The sequence below is a fragment of the Brassica oleracea genome, chromosome C1, assembly GCF_000695525.1.
Source record: "Brassica oleracea var. oleracea cultivar TO1000 chromosome C1, BOL, whole genome shotgun sequence".
Lineage (NCBI taxonomy): Eukaryota > Viridiplantae > Streptophyta > Magnoliopsida > Brassicales > Brassicaceae > Brassica > Brassica oleracea.
In genome coordinates, this window is record NC_027748.1 from 22,327,695 (window position 1) to 22,349,198 (window position 21,504).

The 21,504-nt window shown below is 39.3% G+C and overlaps 1 long non-coding RNA gene across 2 annotated transcripts; it reads left to right on the top strand.

Annotated features, from left to right (window-relative positions):
- The first annotated feature begins 3,545 nt into the window (after positions 1–3,545).
- LOC106296778 lies at positions 3,546–4,298 on the top strand. 2 transcript variants are annotated; one of them, XR_001261287.1, is made up of 3 exons: positions 3,546–3,625; positions 3,753–3,993; positions 4,081–4,298. It is a non-coding gene; the product is annotated as an uncharacterized LOC106296778 (long non-coding RNA). The 2 variants fall into 2 exon arrangements; XR_001261286.1 differs by lacking the exon at positions 3,546–3,625 and having other exon boundaries at positions 3,659–3,993.
- Positions 4,299–21,504: the final 17,206 nt, after the last annotated feature.

A 21,504-nucleotide genomic window follows, 5' to 3' on the forward strand; every position in this document is an offset into this window, starting at 1 on the left:
AATCTGTGTGTATTAAACTTAGAGGTTCAGTCGTTCTTTCGACATAAGGCGATGGTGTTTTCGTGAGTTTTTCTTGGACACAAACTTCACATTTGTCATTACTAATTTTGGACATTGGGATCATATATAAATTCATTAGTCTTTGTATAGACTTTTAATTTACTTGTCCTAATCTTTCATGCTAAATATTAGATGACTCAATGATATAAGCAACTGGATTCTTATTCATTGATTTTTCGGAAATAGGTGCATCGTTTTTCTTAAGGATTGTCATTACACACATTTTGACTAATCCAAATTTAACGAAGCCTTTTCCTATAAAAATACCATTCTTTCTGAGTATCAGCTGGTTGGATTCGAAGTGAAATCCAAAACCGTGCTTACTCATCAGAGATCCAGAAATCATATTTTTCCTCATGTCTGGAACATGTTTTACGTTGGTGAGAGTGATCTCCATTCCAGAAGTCATCTTCAACACAATTTTCCACTACTTTCGATCTTAGATTGGGATATGTTTTCCATCACTACATGATCTTCAGATTTGCACTTCTGATAGGTACTGAACATAACTCTATCAATGCAGATATGTGTAGTGGCACCTGTGTCATACCACCAAGTTTTGGGATTTTCTTCAACCATATGAGCTTTCGTGACCACATCACACAGATCCGCTTCAGTTGGTTGGATTGATTTTTTAGCATGGATTTCCTACAATATTCAGATGATTTATGTCCCATCTTGGGAGGTTGAGCTTGTCTTTTGAATTTCGCACTACAAAAAAAGTCTACATTGATATCATATTGTTATAGCACGTTTTACTGAACTGTTATCGTATGTGATTTAAAAATTTCCATATTATATAATAGCATTAGATAAAAGCTACGATAGAGTGTAACCTAAAATAGCACTTAATTAATGTTATTTTAAAAATTAAGTGAGCGGGAAGATATAATCACTAATTCCGTAAACACTAAGCGAGAAATTACACTTAATCGACAAAGACATTATTTAACCGGTTTAAGTACTGCTATCAAAAACATATTATAGCACTTTTCTAACGCTAAGAAAAGCTATTTGAACCCTTAAATCCTTAACGTTGTTTTAAACCCTAAACTCTGAAGACAACCCTTAAAACTCTAATCTTTTCATATTGTAACTTCAAATCTTAAAATTAAGCTCAAAATTTAATCTTCTTAATGTTAAACTATAATTTCCTAAACAAAAAATTTAATATATAATCACTCTAAATCCTAAATCCTAAATTCAAACATAAACTATACATTCAATACTCTAAATGTAAACTTCGAATTTAAATTATTAAAAATTTAACTACAAATCTTATATATAGTCTTCAAATCTATTTTTCCAACTATAATCCAAAATACTAAACTTTAACCCTAAACCTCATATTCCAACATCCAAACCTTAAATCACAAACTTAAACTTATTATAAGTTTTTTTCGTAAACCATAAAATCTAAATTTAAAACTTTTTAACTTTTGACTATGTACCTAAAACTTAACCCTAAAACCTTAAATCATATCCACTATCCACTATCCACTAACATCATGGCTAAAATATAAAACTCATAACTCTATTTTTGGAAACTCAAAACCTTACTTATAAACATAACCCTTAAACCTTAAATTTTGTATCAGTAAGACCATTTCCAATAGTTTACTCTATTTTTTCTTCTAAAATAGAGTAACTCTATAATAGAGTTGGATGATGCTCCAATGAGACTCTATTTTAGAGTGAAAAATAAAGCGATGAACAAAAAATAAAAAAATTACTCTATATATAGAGTAAAAAATAGGTTTACACTATTATAGAGTAGAAAATAGAATACCGGTAGAGCATTTTTACTTTAAACTCTATTTTAGAGGGAAAAATAAGGTGCGGTTGGAGATGCCCTAAATCTCTATAAGAAATCATAAAAAATATAGTCCATAAATTTTTATTTAATATTTATAGTCTTACAAATACAATCAATAGGAAAGTATTACTATTTTTTTCTTTTCCATCGCTTGAGCATTGAACACGGCACACGACGCACATACTCTATTCTTTTTTTTTCTTTCATTTTAATGCCTTTCTTATTTCTTATTGGTCAATCTATTAGTTGACGGATTGCTATCCTAACCATTGATTAAAATGATTTAAGAGCACCCTTAACGGGTGAGTATGTTAAAAATGAGTTTTACCCAAATAATATTAGTATCTAAATGTAACTGAATCATTAAATTTCTTTTTAATAATTGTTTAAAAATTGAACCACTTACAGTGGTACACATGGCATAACAGTTTATGTAGGGTTCTAAAAGCATGTTGTTTAAGATACTATCGTATCTCTTTCCTAATTTCTGTAATTATTTTCTTTTCTTTTATAGTTAAGAAACTATGTGAGTATGGCCCGATGGAGGAGCCATCATCTCATATGCCCTTATATGACAAAAACAAATCCGCTATATCCCTCACTAATCTCAATACCCTTCATCATTTAATGAAAATATAAAAACCCGATTTTACCCTTATTCATTTACGAAATTAATTATTATTTAAAAAAATTAAATTTTTCAAATTTTCAAATTTTCAAAGTTTCCCTCTTTCTAGAATTTCAAATTTTCGAAATTTTAATTTTTTCAAAAAAATTCAAATTTTAGTTATCGATGTACAACTAGTCCAATTAGTTATATTGCTTCAACTAATTATACTGAGTTTTACTAGTTATACTTGTGTAGCTGTATGGAGTTCTATTAGTAATACTCATGTAGTTGTACTGACTTCTACGTAGTTGTACTTATGTAGTTGTATTGAGTTCTACGTAATTGTATTGGTTATACTGCGTAAAACTGAGTTTGTTATACCGAATTCAACTGAGTTCTACTGGTTATACTGCGTAGTACTAAGTAATATTAGATTAGTTGTATCGAGTTCGACTAAGTTAGTAATACCGAGTTATACTAAATCCAGATCTGAAGATTAATAACTAAAAACACAAAAATATATTTTGAAAGGGAGAATAAGAACAAGAAGAACCCTAAAACCATAGAAAAACCAAAATTCACCTAAATAACCTTGAATTCTTAAATCTAGAACAATAAGAATCGTAAATCAAAAACTCAGAGCAAGAAAAATCAGAAATCAAAACCCAGATGCTCTTCAACTCTTTTTTTCTGTAATTTTGTCATCTTCTTCACTGTTTTCTCCGGCTGAACCACCGTGGATCTAAGCTATGTCGGTGTTACATCAGGCGGAGTCATCGTGAATACGTTTTATATTCTGGATTTCAGATCTACGAAGAAAAACGAAAAGTAAGAAGAGATGAAGCAAAAGAGAGACGGAGATGATAAGAGAAGAAGACGGAAGTGAAAGAAAATAAGAAACTGAATACATTTTATAATTAAGGTTAAGGGTAAATTGGTAAATGACTTGATTTTCGAATTAAAAAAAATAAAAAAAAATTATATTTTTTTTTTTTGGTCATCCACTTTTACAGATAAAAAAAAATTATAATTAGAAGAGGGATATTTGAGTTTTTTTTTTTGATCTAGGGACAATAGGGATGATTGCGGCTCTAATGGTCCAGATTTCTTTATTTGTGTTTCTTCCTCCCCTCTCACGTGTATTCTTTCTTCTTCCTCATTTGATTGTCTGTTTTTTTGGTTCTTTTAACTTTTAATAATTAATTCAATAATCTGTAACCTCTCTATGTATCTCTTCCTCATTGTATCTGATTGAGTTTGAATCAGTTTTTGAGCAGGACGTGGTGATGCCAGAAGATCTAGCGAATGTCCTTAGGACAGCGAAAGAGATTGTCGTTGCCACAGTCCTTCCCGTCACACTTTGCTTTTTGTACATCTCTATGCCTTGACGCCGCCGTAGGAACACGCTATCAAAGCTTGCGGGGTTGGAGGGAGCTCGACGACGGAGGAGGCAAGCATGGTCTCGTCAGATACAACAGAGTCAGCATTATCTCAACATTCCGGTCATGTAAGCGGTGTAGTCGTTTATACAAATTTGATTTTCAGATCTGAGATTCGCTTTTTGACTTTACAGTTTTTGTGTATATTTTTGTAGGATAGGATGAAGGGGAAGAAGAAGAAGGAGGAGACGAAGACGAGAGGCTGTGTGGTTGGCGTCAGTTATATCACCACCACCACCACCACCACCACTACCGTCACGCTTGTCACCACCATGCTCCTTTCCATTCGAGGCGGCTGGAATCTTTTTTTTTCTAGGTTTAGATTTTTTTTACAGATTTGGTTGAGTGTAAATCTAGTGGTGGTTTAACTTTATATTTTAATTTCTGGTTTAGTTTTGTAAACCAGAATTGATTTGTAAACCATTTTAATTTATAAATAAAATTTATTTTATTTTTAGTTATAAAACAATTTTCAGTTTAAATTTCTATTATTTTTTTCTAATTAAAATTATTTTTGGTTTATTGTAAAATAACATATTATAGCACGAAATATGAAATATGAATCATAATCAATTTAATAAGAGTATTCAATTATAGTTATTGTATCTGCACATTTCGTAGCGTTAAAAAAATGCTATCGAAGAGAAGGTACCTACGATGGCTGCCGATGACATATCATTTAAAAATTCGCTATGAAACCTCTACAATAGCATATTTCCGCGTTAAAAATGTATATATTTCTTGTAGTGTCGAGAGTGCTTTTTGAACAATTTTTATGGAATATATTTAGCCTTTGGCATAAACTCGAATCGTTGGCATAAACTCGAATCGATCTAACCGAGCACTGGCAGGACAGATTAAAGCTATTCCACAGAGAAGATGACAATGCCGTGGAATCATCAAATGTCCAAAGGCTAAATATAATTCCACTTTGTAGCACTAAGTGCGATCCTCTCAGAGCCGACCGGATCAGCCGATAGGGCTTATAAAAAAAAAAAAAAATTTCTTGACATATATCCTAAACCCAATATCTTCCGTTTGATGATACAGAATTTTGAACACCTAGCTTGGACATAAACTTCTCAAAAGTTTGTAGTGGGAAAGAATTGGTGAACAAGTGAGCGAGTTGATCTTTTAATGATATATGCTTTCATCAGTAGAAAAATTGTGTAGTCACAAATTTACGTTGCTAGTCACAAAAAGTCATGAAAAAATCGTGTCTATACGATTGTGACCATTTTCCTGTGACTATTACATGACTAAATACTTAAATAGACACGATCTTGGCACATATATTTCGTGGCTAATTTGTCACAATATTGAAACATGCAATTTCGTGGACGTCTAGTCACGTTTATATTCTTTACTGTTACGTGACTATATTTAAAAAACAAAAAAATGTATTTTATTATTGTATATTAATTAGTCAAAAAATAATAAAACTAATAAAAAATATAACAAATATAATCTAAACGTCAAGCTGGAGAATAGCATTGAGCTTGTATCTAGTGACAAGACTGGCAATGAACTTGAATCCATGATGAGACAAACGGTGAGCTTGAATCCAGTGACGAGCTTGAGTCTGGCGACGAGGAGACCAACAACACCCTTGAAACCGGTGACGAGCTTGACTCAGATGATGAATGTGGCTTACATGAATGTGATGGTGGCGGACTACAAGAACAAAATGGCGTGCGTATTGCCTCGTCTTCGTAAGATAGAAGAGGCTTTGAAGGAGAAGACAAAGAAATATCGCAAGGCCAAAAAAGAGATGGGACATGCTGAGAAGGTCACGGGACAAAGAGGTTGCTTCGATGAGGAAACGTGTTGGAACCGCGATGTCGGCCAAATGTGCCGCCCACTTTAAGAGGTTTTGTGAATACATCTCTAATCAGGAGGTCGGGCAAAACAAGCGTCTCTTGCTCGGTCAAGCTTCCAGTACGGAGAAGTGCTTCGAGAAACTAGCTTCGAAGGGTCTGTTTGTTCTGTCAGAAGTAATGGATTTGCTTGCTCGAGACGAAGTGAAGTACGCCGAGGAGCTCAGACAAACAAACTTCAAAGACATTGAGGAGGACTGATAAGTACCAACGTTTTTATTTTAGGAGGGGAAAGAAGTTTACGAATGAGGAGTTAGATGACGTGGCTGATCCGAGTGATGCATTCTTATTGGAGGAAATTGGTGAGATGGCAGAAAGGGAGAAGACTCTGAATGAAGCGGATGCCTAGCAGTTAGAGTCTACTCAGCTCGAGATGGAGTATTAAATAAGAAATAGAGTCGTTATAGTTTCTTTTATGCTTTGTGTGTTGAGAGTAGACGCTATGAGTCTCTTCATGATCGCTATGAGATCGTAGATGATGATTGATATCGCTATGAGATAGAGATCACATCTGAACATTGCAAAGCTATTTCCATTTCAATAAACAAGTACTTCCTTTTATACAAATCTTTCATTTACAAATTCTATCATTGGTGCGGTGAAACGGTTCGATCTTCTCAAATCGCGACGATGTCTTCGAATTCTGGCTACTCTGATGTTTCGGTGGATCCGACGAAGTAGATCCAAGGTCAGGTGACGTTTTTGATGGGAGCGTACGGGAAGCTGTGTGAAGATGCGAAGTTGAAGGATGACCGCTTCGATTCGCTTGAATCTCGAGTTGATTCGCTGGATACGAAGTTGTCTTCGATGGATTCGAAGCTTGATTCGGTGCTTAAGGCGTTGGGAAAGCAACCGGTGATCGATCGATCACCGATCCAGACGCCGTTACGTGATCCGGTGTTCGCGTCGTCTCAATCGCAGGTACGGACTTCCCATTTCGAACGAGTTCGTGAGCATTCTTCACTGGGGTTTCGTGAGGATAGTTTGAATCTAGGCAAACGTGAGAATATGTTGAAGAAAAGTGAGATGCCATTATGCGTTGGTACTAGAGTTTCGGAATGGCTAGTGGATGTGGAGTTTCTTTACGAATTGGGAAGGTATGATGAGGAAGCGAGATTGGATCTAGTTCCGTTATACTTGAAAGGTGCTTTGAAGAAGTGGTTCGCCTGGGTGATGCGTCGTGGGGGTTTTCAGAGTTGGAAGGAATTTAAACGAAGCTTGTTTGTGCGTTTCTCTGAATCTATTGGGGATGAGCCTAGTACCAGACTGTTTTCTATCAGGCAAAACAGTATCGTAGCTGATTATGTATCAGAGTTTGAAGATTTATATAGCTCAGGTTTCTAGTTTGGATGATTGATAGACCATGGATTTGCCCAACTTTTATCCATTGTTTATAAGTGTTTTAACTATTAATTATTATATTATAGAGTCTATTTAGAATATTTATAGGATCAGAAGTGATTTGGAGAAAAATGATGATTTTGGAGCATTTTGGAGATATTTGGAGTAAGCACCCGAGATGACCATCGAGCTCGACCATCGGTCGATATTGAAGAGGAATAATCGATCGATGTTCACATCTTGACATCGATCGACAGCGAAGCACGCAGAAAGCCCGTTTGGTCACGGCCGACTTAGAGCCCAAGTATTCACCAATTTACAAGATTACCCCTGACGAGTTTTAACCTAATTATATAAGCTTTGCCAATATGTTAGAGGCAAAGTGTGTTTTCTTGTTTTATTGTTTTAGACAGCAAAAGGTTTTCTAGGATTTTTAGTAGATTGGAGAGAAGATCCAAAGAGATTTGTGATTGGAACTCCATTGATATCTATCTATTTATCTATGCTGTTTTTATACTTTATTGCTGTTATGAGTTACTTACCCATCCCTGTGTGAGTTGTTCTATTGTTAGATCTTAGGGTTTAAATAGGTTATGAGGGATTAGCCCAAACTATAGATTGCTAACTTGTGATATTAATCTTTAGGATTGTCATTAATGTCTGATTCTAGATTAGCTACTTAGAACTTGTCTTATGATTGTTAGATTTAAGTGATAACTTTCATCTCATCCTGAAACCATTCTAACTGAGCTAAGACTTGCTAGAATAAGCGAGAGCTGATCTAGTAACCTTAGCGAGCATATTCAACTCGTGCATTAACGTTTGACCAAGCGCGTCAATCGATATTCCTATCGAATAATCGGTCGACGTTTCAACAAGTGTATCGATCGATATTCCTATAGAATAATCGATCTGACACTGGCCAATAGACAAACCTAGAAAGCGAAAGCCTAAGGGTTTGTTGTTAAGTGTTGAGCTCTATGATATCATGCATGCAACTTGTTAAGCATCTATAGGATTATAATTCCAAATTTCCTGAATATAAACCCTAAGTCTAACTATTTCCTTTTAAGCACCAAAACCCCAACCAATCAATCGAGCAATTACTTACTCACAAAACTTGCAACTTTACATTAAAAACATTAAACAAACTAGCTTAACAAATCTTATTAGATTTATTAGCTTCCCTAGCTCCTTGTGGATTCGATCCCTCAGTACTACATCCGAACCTCTTATTTGAGAGAGTAATTCACTACTTAGGGTAATTTGAGTGATATCAAATTTGGCGCCGTTGCCGGGGACTTTGATCGCCTTATAGATTTAATCTTGTTAAGTTTAAAACCACTTTCTGACACAAATTTTTTTTTCTTGGCTTTTCAGGTACATGCCTAGCAGTTTCAGAAGCAATAAGGAAACTCAGCTGCTATTCTCATCAGATCATGCAAGCTTGGAACGTTCAATCCGCAAAGAAATACGTTCCTCATCGATCGACAACAACACCTGTTCGTCGCTTGATTTTTGTCAGCCACCGTCGACCCAGACACTAGTCTCGTCGACCTACACTCGCTCACCACCATCGACCGAAGACACTCATCTTCCGTCGACCGACATCTTCCATCCGACATCGATCGATACTTCAGTCCGAACATCGATCGATACTGAGCCGTGAGACATGGTTGCGCCTTTGATTCTTGTACGTGATGAGAGGGGAGACCTGCATGACCAGGAAGGTCATCTGCGTAATGCAGCAGGTCAGAAGATAGATGCACATGGGGCTGCAATCTTTGAGTCTGATACTGATGATACAGGAACCACTCTACCTGTAGATGAGGCTGCTCGACCCAGAACGTTGGTTGACTACAACCGTCCAGATCAGTTCTACACCAACAGATCAGCCATTCGTCCTCCAACTATTCAGAGGGAGAATTTTGAATTGAAGCCGCAGTACTACACACTCGTGGGACAGACACCCTACTATGGGTTATCTCACGGGTATCCTATGGACCATCTGGAGAGGTTCGAGGATCTTATATCTGCTATCAAAGTCGAGGGAGTCTCTGAAGACTACCTCCTATACAAGCTCTCCAAGTATTCACTTGCTGGAAATGCTTCGCATTGGCTTAATCAGTTACCACCAGGATCTCTCACATCCTGGAGCGACATCAAGAATGCATTCTTATGCAACTTCTTTGATGAGGCGCATGCTGAAGACTTGAGGAGCAAGATTGCTACATTCACTCAGGAGCCTGCAGAGTCATTCATAAGCTCTTGGATCAGATTCAAGTCTTATCAGAGAAACTGTCCACACCATGGATTCAATGAAATACAACTGCTCAGTACTTTCTACAGAGGCAGCGCGGTGCAGTATCAGATGGCTCTTGATGCTTCCAACAATGGGAACTTCAACACCAGGAATCCAGAGGAGGCAGTGAAAGTTATTGAGAACTTAGCATCCAAAAGCAGCACCAAGAACACTGATTTTGCGAGGAAGAAATCCGCCACCATTTTTGGGAATGATCAGATGGATGAAGTGAGGGCAAAGCTGGACAGTGTTCACAAGCTTCTCAGGAAGTATGTCTGCTTGGTTGAGGATGCAGAGGCTGTAGACATAGAGGGTATAGCAGAGGTAGAAGAAGATGTGAACTTCATTGGTGGAACTGGATTCCAAGGATCTGGAAACCAGGGTGTAAACAGAAATTCCTATGGAAATAGGAGCAATTTCAACCAAGGTTCACAGCACCAGAAACCCTACATCAACAACTACAACAACAATATGGGCTATGGAAACTTCTGCTACCAGAAGCCACCACCACCTACTCAGGAGAGCAAGATTGAAGAGATGCTTGATAGGGTTCTTGAGGGACAACAGCGCATGCCAGTCGACTTCAATGGGAAGATTGACTCTGTCTACACCAACCTGAACACAAAGTTTGAGACTTTGAGCACTCATGTGAAGAAGCTGGAGATGCAGGTTGTTCAGACATGAGAAGCTGTTAAGAGGCAAGAAGACTTAACAAGAGGGGTAGGAGATGATGTGATGAAGCACCACATGAATGCCATCATAGATGATGATTTCTAGCAAGTGGTGAAGCAGGAGAAGCTGCAAGAAGGAGATTTCGAAGTAGAAAGGTTGATGAGTTTCGGCGGATCGCATTGGTGTTGATCGACGCCGGAATTCGAACATCGATCGACGAACTTCAATCAAAATTGATCGACAGGCTTTCCAGAGCATCGATCGATGACACCTACGGAGTCAACCGCATCTTGCAATGATGTGAGGATCATGACTCACGAGGAGTTCGCAGCAAAACATCCACATCCGCGCAGTCCTGTTTACGTCACGATCGATCGACATTCTGGCCCATCATCGATCGACAGAAAGAGACCTCCATCGATCGACAACCTCCAGCACCTATCGATCGATGAGCACTTCTTACATACCGAGTGCAGATGCCAAAGATAGATGTTGCACGTCTCAATGCACTCAGGCCCAAACCCAAACCTTCAGCTGATGCAGCAGATCCTATGGAAGTTGATAGGGTTCCTATGGGAAGAACCCTAAGGAAAAGAAAGGAAAAAGTGGCGAAACATCTAAACAGGGGAGCTAATGAAAAGGAAAGTTTCTAAAAGAGAGTCTTCAGGATTTCTTTAGAAAAGCCATTCGAGGAGGCTTATTTCACCCACATATTGTGGATGTTCTTCAGAGAAACCAGAGAAACTGAAGATGACATTAGGAGAATGTTCTGTGAAGCTAGAGAAAAGATGAAGAAGAGGATTACACTGAAGAAGAAGAGTGATCCTGGGCAATTTGCAATACCATGTACGGTAAAGGGTATTGAATTCCCACATGCCTTGTGCGACACAGGAGCATCAGTCAGCACCCTACCTAGGGTTATGGCAGACCATCTGGGTCTGCAGGTGGAGCCATCCAAGGAATCATTCACTTTTGTGGATTGTTCTCAGAGGTGCTCAAGAGGAGTTGTGAGAGACCTAAAGGTGCAGATTGGTATTGTCTAGTTCCAGTTGATTTCCATGACTTGGATATCAAGCTAAACTAGAACTCTTCTCTATTACTTGGGAGAGCCTTCTTGTCAACAGTAGGAGCAGTGTGCAACTTGCAAACCAACCAGTTGTGCCTGACACTCATAGGTCTTCATGTCCACTACAACCCTATTCTAGTCAAGAAGCCACATACGTCCTCTAGAAGTATCAATGATCCATGACTCATCGCAGCATGCCACTGTGGAACTGAGTAAGAGACAGAATATTCGGCGTCGATCGAAACTCACACTGCAATGTCGATCGACAATAATTAGAAGAAATTGATCAACGTTCCTGAGAAAGAATTGATCGACAGTAGTCCAGAAGATTGGGAGAACAACTACTACAACACCACTATGGCATCACACACCAGACGCACCATGCATACGGAGGAGTATGATGAAGATTATGAGGAGGAGCGAGCTATAGAGTACAAAGTCATTCTTGATGAGGAAGATAGACTTCTCAATCATTCCTCTTGGAAAAGGAATGCGCCGTCAATCGACAGAACAGTCTCAATATCGATCGACACTCATCCTCATCAGACAAGCCGAAAACGAGCATCGACCGACATTGCCTACTTCCCATCAATCGACATTGGAGTCAACCGTGTACGAGAAGGAGACTACTCGATTGGCAGTTGGGCATATGATCACCATCACGAATGCTATGCAGTAGAAACAAAAATTCATGAGTCAGGAGCAGATGAACTTCATGAAGTTTTCACATATGAGGAACTTCTCAACATGCAAAGATGTGATGAAGCAGATCAACAACGAGCATAAGCTACTGAGGAAAGGACACGTTTGAGCTATCCTATCGACAGAACCAACTGTCCGTCGATCGACAACAACCTTTTCCCGTCGATCGACATCCGTCCAAAACCAAAATCCACTATAAGCGAAAACCCAAACTATGATAACAATTATCTAACACAAGATAAATTTGGTATTTTCAGGGACCCAGATGGCTACGCAAGAGCAATAGATGGCCATGCACTGCAAGTATCCAGAGAGGACATTGCAGACATTCTTCAGACGGCTAATGGAGCGAATAATTTGTTCATGCAACAACGCACCGTCCCAGCACATCAGAAGAGGGTTACAAAAGAGTTATATGACACAACTGGTGGCATAGACAATCGCTTCAAGTAGAAGAATCGACATCACACTCATCCGTCAACCGACAACAACATTCCACCATCGATCGACAGACGTCTAGAATTCGGCAGAAGAGCCTTTGACCTTTTTGGAACCAGAAAATTCTACTGGGAAGAGAAGGATGAGTATGAAGTCTACAGAGATGATCAGGGATGTGCAAGAGATGTGGATGGACATATCATCAATGTGTCCAAGGATGATATCAGAAAGCTAATGGAAAGACCTTCAAGAGATGAGCACAGCTACATACGTCTTCCAGAACATGCTAGCTCATTCACACAGACCAAGCTGGTACCAGAGATCTACACCAAGGACGAGATCAATGAGATGTTCTATGGAGTCTGTGGAGCCCAAGAGAAGTATGAAGGAGATTTCCAGATGAAGCTTGATGGTGTCTACTATCCACTTAATGATAGCATCAGTTGGTTGACTACATGCATGGAGGAGATGAGGCAGGACATAGACAAAATTCAGCATGTGGCCGACAAACATCGACCAACATCGATCGACAGACACCACTCAGCATCGATCGACGACGACCCAAAGAAATCACACCCGATGAATACTCAACCAGATTTTCACACCAGAGCAGAGATTGATCAGTTGGTAGAAGAGATCTACAGAACTCTAGAAACTACAGAAGAGAGGCTTGATAGGAGATGTGATGACATATATTTCCTAATGGACCTTAGCATGAGTGCTTTGAATTCTCAGATAGAAGCAATACAGAGGGAATTAGTGGAGATTCAGAGTTACATTGCCCGTCGACCAGAAGCATCAGCATCGATCAACTGACGCAACAATAAATCAACCGACATTCATAGACAGACATCGGTCGACGACGCTACAAACCGAGGTCGGCTAGTACCAAAGGTGACATGAGACATGTCTGATACACCCAACAATGGAGAGGAGATCTCAGTTGACACCTACGCCACAATCAGAAGACATTAGTTCAACCTTGAGAGTCTAGGAGATAGATTACAGAAGTTGGAAAACACAACTGCAACAATGATGGAAAGATGGCGCATAAGAGATGAAGCAATGCGAGACTTCACTGGTACATGGTTCAACAAGCGCAGAGAAGAGATGGACACTTGTTTCCCAGCAAGTTTCAGCTTTCAACACTACTAGCCAAATCACCTCCAAAGTCAAGCTAAATGACTATAACAAAGCGCTGAGTGGGAGTATTTAATTTATTTTTATTAATCTAGTATTAATGTTGACTTTTATTTATTGCATGTCATAAAAAAAAAGATCCGAGTAGACGATTGCCGGGAGTATCGACCGACAAAACACTGCCGACATCGATCAACAAAACATCACCTGCCGCGACCGATATCAACACCTTTACATCAGTCGACATCCGTTCCGGTCTGGTATATCGTTCTAATTTGTTACATTGAGTCCTTATGATTTAGTTATCACCGTAACTCCGACTGAATATACACTGGGGACAGTGTAGTTTAAGTCTGGGGGGGGGGTTACTGATATTAGTTTATTCATAAGTCTTATTAAAAAGTTTTTAAAATGTTTTATCGAGTCAAGAGGGGGATGAAGTTATTAGATTTTTGCTTGTTATCTAACCACTCTTTAGCACCATTCTAGACTTACTGATTGCAGATAGTACTAAAGATACTAAAGTGAAGCAACCTGTCAACTATTCACACTTGCTGAGATTGTTTGAAGGAACCAAAGCTGACCTCCAACACTAAACTTGACACAACTGCTTGTCTTGGGGCTTGGTATACATGAGATCAGATTCTTCAAACAAGTCTGGAAGGTAAAGCCTTGTGTAGATAGATTTATCACCCTCTCTCTCTATTTTTGAAATATAGATTAAAATTATAGATATAGTTTATAAAAAAAAATTATATATATATATATATATATTATATTAGAGATTTATTAGGAAGGGATTCGAACATGACTTGGTGGCTACAACCATTAAGGCTTGCTTCATAAGAATTCTATAGGTAAAGGATTAGAACATGACTTGGTGGCTACAACCATTAAAACCACCATTAAGGCTTGATTCATGGAAGTCTGTCCAATCTTGGTCAATGATCTTGCAAATATAAGCAGACTTTGACTAAGAGAGAAATTAGTAGAGAGAGAGAGAGAGGATAAGAACTAATGTTTACCTGCAGGTCCAGATACTTGTTTGAAAATCCTTGCATCATGTGATCGATACTCCCAAGGTAAAGCCTGCACTTTTATTTATGCTAAGAAATGAGGTTGGTAGAGAGGAATGTAAGACAGGATTTCCTAAGTTGTTGGCTAGGTGAATTTGGTTTATAAGCTAGGATATAGTATAATGTGCTTTTGTGATTAGGACTTCTTAGTTGTTGATTGCAATATTGCAGAGGTGATGATTCTAAATTTTAAATCATGTGAGTCCCTGCTGTTTTCAAACCTTTTTTCAGAGAGACTGCCCGTCTATTTTGCTTGAGGACAAGCAAAAGGGTAAGTCTGGGGGAGTTGATAGACCATAGATGTTTATAAGTGTTTTAACTATTAATTATTATATTATAGAGTCTATTTAGAATATTTATAGGATCATGAGTGATTTGGAGAAAAATGATCATTTTGGAGCATTTTGAAGATATTTGGAGTAAGCACCCGAGATGACCATCGGGCTCGACCATCGGTCGATATTGAAGAGGAATAATCGATCGATGTTCACATCTTGACATCGATCGACAGCGAAGTGCGCAGAAAGCCCGGTTGATCACTGCCGACTTAGAGCCCAAGTCTTCACCAATTTACAAGATTACTCGTGACGAATTTTAACCTAATTATATAAGCTTTGCCAACATGTTAGAGGCAAAGTGTGCTTTATTGTTTTATTGTTTTAGACAGCAAAAGGTTTTCTAGGATTTTTAGTAGATTGGAGAGAAGATCCAAAGAGATTTGTGATTGGAACTCCATTGATATCTATCTATTTATCTATGCTGTTTTTATACTTTATTGCTGTTATGAGTTACTTACCCATCCCTGTGTGAGTTGTTCTATTGTTAGATCTTAGGGTTTAAATAGGTTATGAGAGATTAGCCCAAACTATAGATTGCTAACTTGTGATATTAATCTTTAGGATTGTCATTAATGCCTGATTCTAGATTAGCTACTTAGAACTTGTCTTAGGATTGTTAGATTTAAGTGATAACTTTCATCTCATCCTGAAACCATTCTATCTGAGCTAAGACTTGCTAGAATAAGTGAGAGCTGATCTAGTAACCTTAGTGAGCATATTCAACTCGTGAATTAACGCTTGACCAAGCGCGTCGATCAATATTCCTATCGAATAATCAGTCGACGTTTCAACAAGTGTATCGATCGATATTCCTATAGAATAATCGATCGACACTGGTCAATAGACAAACCTAGAAAGTGAAAGCCTAAGGTTTTGTTATTAAGTGTTGAGCTCTATGATATCATGCATGTAACTTGTTAAGCATCTATAGGATTATAATTTCAAATTTCATGAATAAAAACCCTAAGTCTAACTATTTCCTTTTAAGCACCAAAACCCCAACCAATCAATCGAGCAATTACTCTCTCACAAAACTTGCAACTTTACATTAAAAACATTAATCAAACTAGCTTAACAAATCTGATTAGATTTATTAGGTTCCCTAGCTCCTTGTGGATTCGATCCCTAAGTACTACATCTGAACCTCTTATTTGAGAGAGTAGTTCACTCCTTAGGGTAATTTGAGTGATATCAATGATCATCATCTGGAACGGATCTTCTATATTGGTCTCAACAGAGAGATGAAGGAGGTGATCCACATGAAGGAACCACATGGCCTTTCAAATTACATTGCAGCAGTGTTAAAAATGGAGTATAGTACGTTTTGTCGAGTATTGGGTGATGCTTCTAAGGTGGTCTCGAAGCAACAAAATGGGGGTGGCAACAATAATGCTCATTCGAGGGGATACTATCATAATAATCAGAAGGCTGTGGTGTTGGATGTAAAGCCACAAAAGGAGAATGTTCCACCGTCTAGGCCATCTCAACGACCGAGACAATGTCACTCTGATGCAGAACTTGATGCAATGCGGAGGCACGGTTTTTGTTTTAAATGTGGGGATAAATGGTCTAAAGTGCATGAAGAAATCTGTTCTAAGAAGGAATTCCGGGTGCTTACGGTTATCAATGGATTTGAATTGGAGTTGTTGTATAATGAAGAGGAGCTGGAGTAGGAGTTACCTAAGGAGTTGTTACATCTGGAGTTGAAGACATTATCTTACTCTGCCTTTGTGGGTATTGACTCTCCTAAGACGATGAAGTTGCTGGGTAGGTTTGCAGGGAGTGATGTTATTTGTATGTTTGAAGATGTGTGAGGCGGGTGGGCTTGATGTGCTATTGGGGAATGGCATGATAGTTAAAGGATTGGGAGTGTGTAAGGATATTTCATTCCAGCTAAACAACGCCTGTTTTATCTCAGATTTCATATCGTTGGAGTTGGGCTCGGTGGATGTTATTTTGGGGGTCAATGGTTAGAGACATGGGGGAAGTGTGAGATGGATTGGAGGAAACATGCACTCTCTTTTCCTTATCAAGGAGGGCGGGTCACGTTGTTGGGTGATAGGAGCTTAAACGATCCTCGTTTGTCTCTCAAGTCTTTGCATTCAGCCATGGGTACAAAGTTGGAGGGTACTGAATTGATGTTATCTAATGCAGTTGCAACTTCTTCTGCTGTCACTTGTGACCCGACGATTACGGAGTTGTTGAAGACGTGGGATTCAGTGTTTGTGTTACCGCAGGGATTACCTCCTTTCAGAGGCAGTGAGCACTCGATACAGTTACTCCATGGGGTCTCCACGGTTTCCGTTTGACCGTACTGTTACCCACATGCAACTAAGGTGATTATGGAACAGATGGTAGATGAAATGCTGAAGTCTGGAGTGATACGAGCTAGTACGAGTCCGTTTTCGAGTCCGGTCTTACTGGTGAAGAAGAAGGAGCAATAGTCATCGATTTTGTGTGGATTATAGAGCTCCGAACAGAGTCACCGTCTTGGACAAGTTTCCCATTCCTGTCATAGACCAGTTGCTTGATGAATTGAATGGGGCAGTGGTGTTTTCTAATCTCGATCTACAATCTGGTTATCACCAAATCCGTATGGTAGAAGAAGATATTCCCAAGACGGCTTTTCGGACAGTTGAAGGGCATTATGAGTTTTTGGTGATGCCCTTTGGCCTCACCAATGCTCATGCAACGTTCCAGGATCTGATGAATAAGATTTTCAAGCCGTTTTTGCGAGACTTCGTGCTGGTGTTCTTTGATGATGTTCTTGTATACGACAAGTATGTGGAGTTACATGTGCAGCATCTCCAAGCAGTGTTGAAGGTGTTTTAGGAGAATCAGTTGTTCCCAAACAAGAAGAAATGTGTGATGGGAATGACTCAAGTGGAGTACTTGGGGCACATCATTTCTAAAGAAGGCGTTTCAATGGATAGTACGAAGACAAAGGCTATGCGTCAATGGCCTACACCTAAGAATGTTAAGCAGCTGCGGGGGTTCTTTACTTTAACGGGTTATTACAGGCGTTTTGTCCGTCATTATGGCTTAATTGCCAAATCTCTTACGAACTTACTAAAGAAGGAGCAGTTCCTGTGCTCGCCTACAACACAGTTGGCTTTTGAAGATTTGAAGAATGCTATGTGTTCTGCCCCAGTCTTGGCATTACCTGATTTTTCGAAGCAGTTCGATGTGGAAACTGGTGCTTCTGGAGTAGGCTTGGGCACAGTTCTGATGCAAGAGAAGAAGCCGATTGCATTCTTTAGTCATGCTCTTACGGACGGGGAGCAGTTAAAGCCTGCGTATGAGAGGGAACTCATTGCTGTGGTGCTGGCGGTTAAGAAGTGGAGACACTATTTGCTTGGTAGGAAGTTTGTGGTGCATACGGATCAGTGTAGTTTAAAATTCTTGTTAGAACAGAAGGAGGTAAACATGGAGTATCAATGGTGGTTGATTTATCTGTTGGGGTTTGACTTCGACATTCTCTACAAGCCGGGGTGTGAGAATAAAGCTGCAGATGGGCTTTCTCGGAGCATGTGTGGCTTGGACGTTTCTGCGAGTACTTTGCTGCTTTCTTTAATGACTCCTACAGCTTTGCAGCTCCAAGACTTATATAAAGAGATTGATGCTGGTCCGGAGTTACAGAGTATGATCAAACGAGTCCAAGATCGTTCCTTGCTCAATAATAACTATCAAGTGATAGAGGGTCGCTTATGGTACAAAAGGAAATTGATGGTGCCTAAGTCTTCTGCTTTTATTCCGTTAATATTACATGAGGAGCATGATTGTTTGGGTGGTGGTCACTCTGGTTTTCTGAAGACTCTTGAACGGGTGCAACGTTTGTTCTATTGGGAGGGAATATCGCGATCGGTGCAGCGTTATGTTCAAGACTGTGTCATTTGTCAGACATATAAGTCGTCGACATTATCTCATGCAGGACTCATTCAACCTTTCCCTTTACCAACGCGTGTTTGGGATGAGATTGCATTGGATTTCATCGAAGGCTTATCCACTTCACAAGGGGTTAATGTGGTGCTGGTAGTGATTGATAGACTCAGCAAATATGCTCATTTCTTGAGTCTATGCCATCCTTTTACCACGGTGGAAGTGGCCAATTGCTTTGTGGAAGGTATTGTTTGTTTGCACAGGTTCTCTAGTAGCATTGTGTCAGATAGGGACCGTATTTTCCTGAGTTCTTTCTGGAAGGAGGCTTTCCGCTTGGCGGGAACTCAGCTCAAGTACAGCGCTGCTTTCCATCCCCAAACAGATGGGCAGTCTGAAGTGTTGAATTGTTGTCTTGAGACCTATCTGTGCTGCTTCGCTTCTGCGCATCCTCGAATGTGGCGTAAGTTCCTTCCCTGGGCTGACTTTTGGTACAACACGTCACTTCGTACTTCGTTAAAGACTACGCCATTTCAAGTGGTTTATGGATGGGAACCTCCGGTGGTCGTGAAGTTTGAGGAGGGTTCTACGAATAACTTTTATTTGGAGACGTCTTTGCGTGAATGTGATAGAGTGTTGGCACTAATCAAACAAAATCTGGTTAGAGCTCAGGATATTATGAAGAAAGCAGGTGATAAACATAGGCATGATGTTTCTTTTGATGTGGGAATGATGGTTTATCTGAAGCTCAGGCCCTATAGGCAGCTGTCTGTTTCTCACCGAGTGTGTCAAAAGCTTGCTGCGAAGTATTTCGGGCCTTATCGTGTGATTGCTCGCATGGGTAAGGCGGCGTACAAATTGGATCTTCCAACGGCTTCTCGTATACATCAAGTCTTTCATTGTTCTCAACTGAAAGCGGCTTTAGGAGTGGATCTTGTGGTTCATCCTTTACCTGATAATTGTATTGACGAGGTGGAGGCTTTTCTAGAGCCGTTCGACATCTTGGAAAAGCGTTATGATGATGCTGGGTACTTGGAGTTACCGGTTAGCTGGGTGGGCAAGCCATCTCATGAGCATTCATGGGTTCCATTTCGCTCGTTTGTCAAAGATTATCCATCTTTCAAGCTTGAGGACAAGCTTGGTTTCAAAGGGAGGAGTATTGATAGGTACCAACGTTCTTAATTTTGGAGGGGAAAGAAGTTTATGATTGAGGAGTTAGATGACGTGGCTGATCCGAGTGATGCATTCTTATTGGAGGAAATTGGTGAGCTGGCAGAAAGGGAGAAGACTCTGAATGAAGCGGAGGCTTAGCAGTTAGAGTCTACTCAGCTCAGGAAGTTCGAGATGGAGTATTAAATAAGGGATAGAGTCGTTATAGTTTCTTTTATGCTTTGTATGTTGAGAGTAGACGCATGAGTCTCTTCACGATCACTATGAGATCGTAGATGATGATCGATATCGCTATGAGATAGAGATCACATATGAACATTGCAAAGCTATTTTCATTTCAATAAACGAGTACTTCCTTTTACAAATCTGTCATTTACAAAAGTCAATCAAGGACCTCTTTCTCTCCACTTTATTTTCGTTCTGTCTGCTGTCATAGCCACAAGCGGTAACTTCCATGAGTATCTTCTCAAAATCCTGAGGACGTAGCAGCGCCAGTAAAGGTGTGATCCCTAACTTTGAGGGAATGTATACCAAAGTACACAATGTTGATCAGGATTGGGAATCCAATTTGGAGAGGAGTGCCAAGGAATAGCTGCCGATGATGGAGTCAGAGAGCCGTAAGAATGAGATTTTTGTTCTTCTATCCATATTTTTTTTTAAAAAAGTTTTTATTTTTCAACATATTTTGCATGACTCTGTGCTGTTCTTGGCTTTTAATTCAATCTCGTTGGTTGATTCCTTTGCTCATCAGAACCAAATTTTCCCAGAAATATATATTAGATTTAGTCATGCAAATTGACTTAAACTGTTCATTAGTTAACCTAATTCATGCACGGACTGGATTTTAAAGATTAAGTGTTTCTTTTTGATTAAGACATAATCGATAGATCATGAAGCATAATCTTGAAATTTGTTGGACTTGACATAGTACAGTCACCAAATGATACATTATGCATACGTTCCTAGGTGTGTTTGATCTTGCCTACTTTGTCAGCGATTGAGTGAATGCAAATCGTGACCCTCCGGGAGATCGATTTGATCAATATTGCCAGTTCCTTGCTTTGCAAATGGAGGCGAATGAATTGGGTGGATTTCTAGGCGAATTTTGGAAGTTACACGACGAACTGTGCCGACATAACTCGACGAAACTGCTTTATCGAAAGTCGGTATTGCAACTAGAATATTTTCTAGACTGCCGAGAGCTGGCAGGATGCTCTTGAATGTGACTTTTGGTTTGTCATTAGTTCTGGTCTGATTTTGATAGGTGATATCTATCGTAGATAAGAAGTATGTAGAAATAATACTTTGCGATGTCTCAAGTTGATAGACGATGGGGTTGAATACTTTAACTATTTTATATGGTCCTTCTTAGTTGGTTTCGAGCTTGCCAGCTTTTCATTCTTTAGTATTTTTGAATACTTTTCTTAGGACAAGATGGCCGAGCGCCAAACGCCTTTCTCTAACTTTTCTATTATAGCATCCTTCGGCGAGGTGCTATCAATTTTTGATTCGGAGGAGTGACTAGTCTCGGCGTTCCTCGATTTCTTCCAGTGCATCAAGCATCATTTCCTTGTTAAGTTC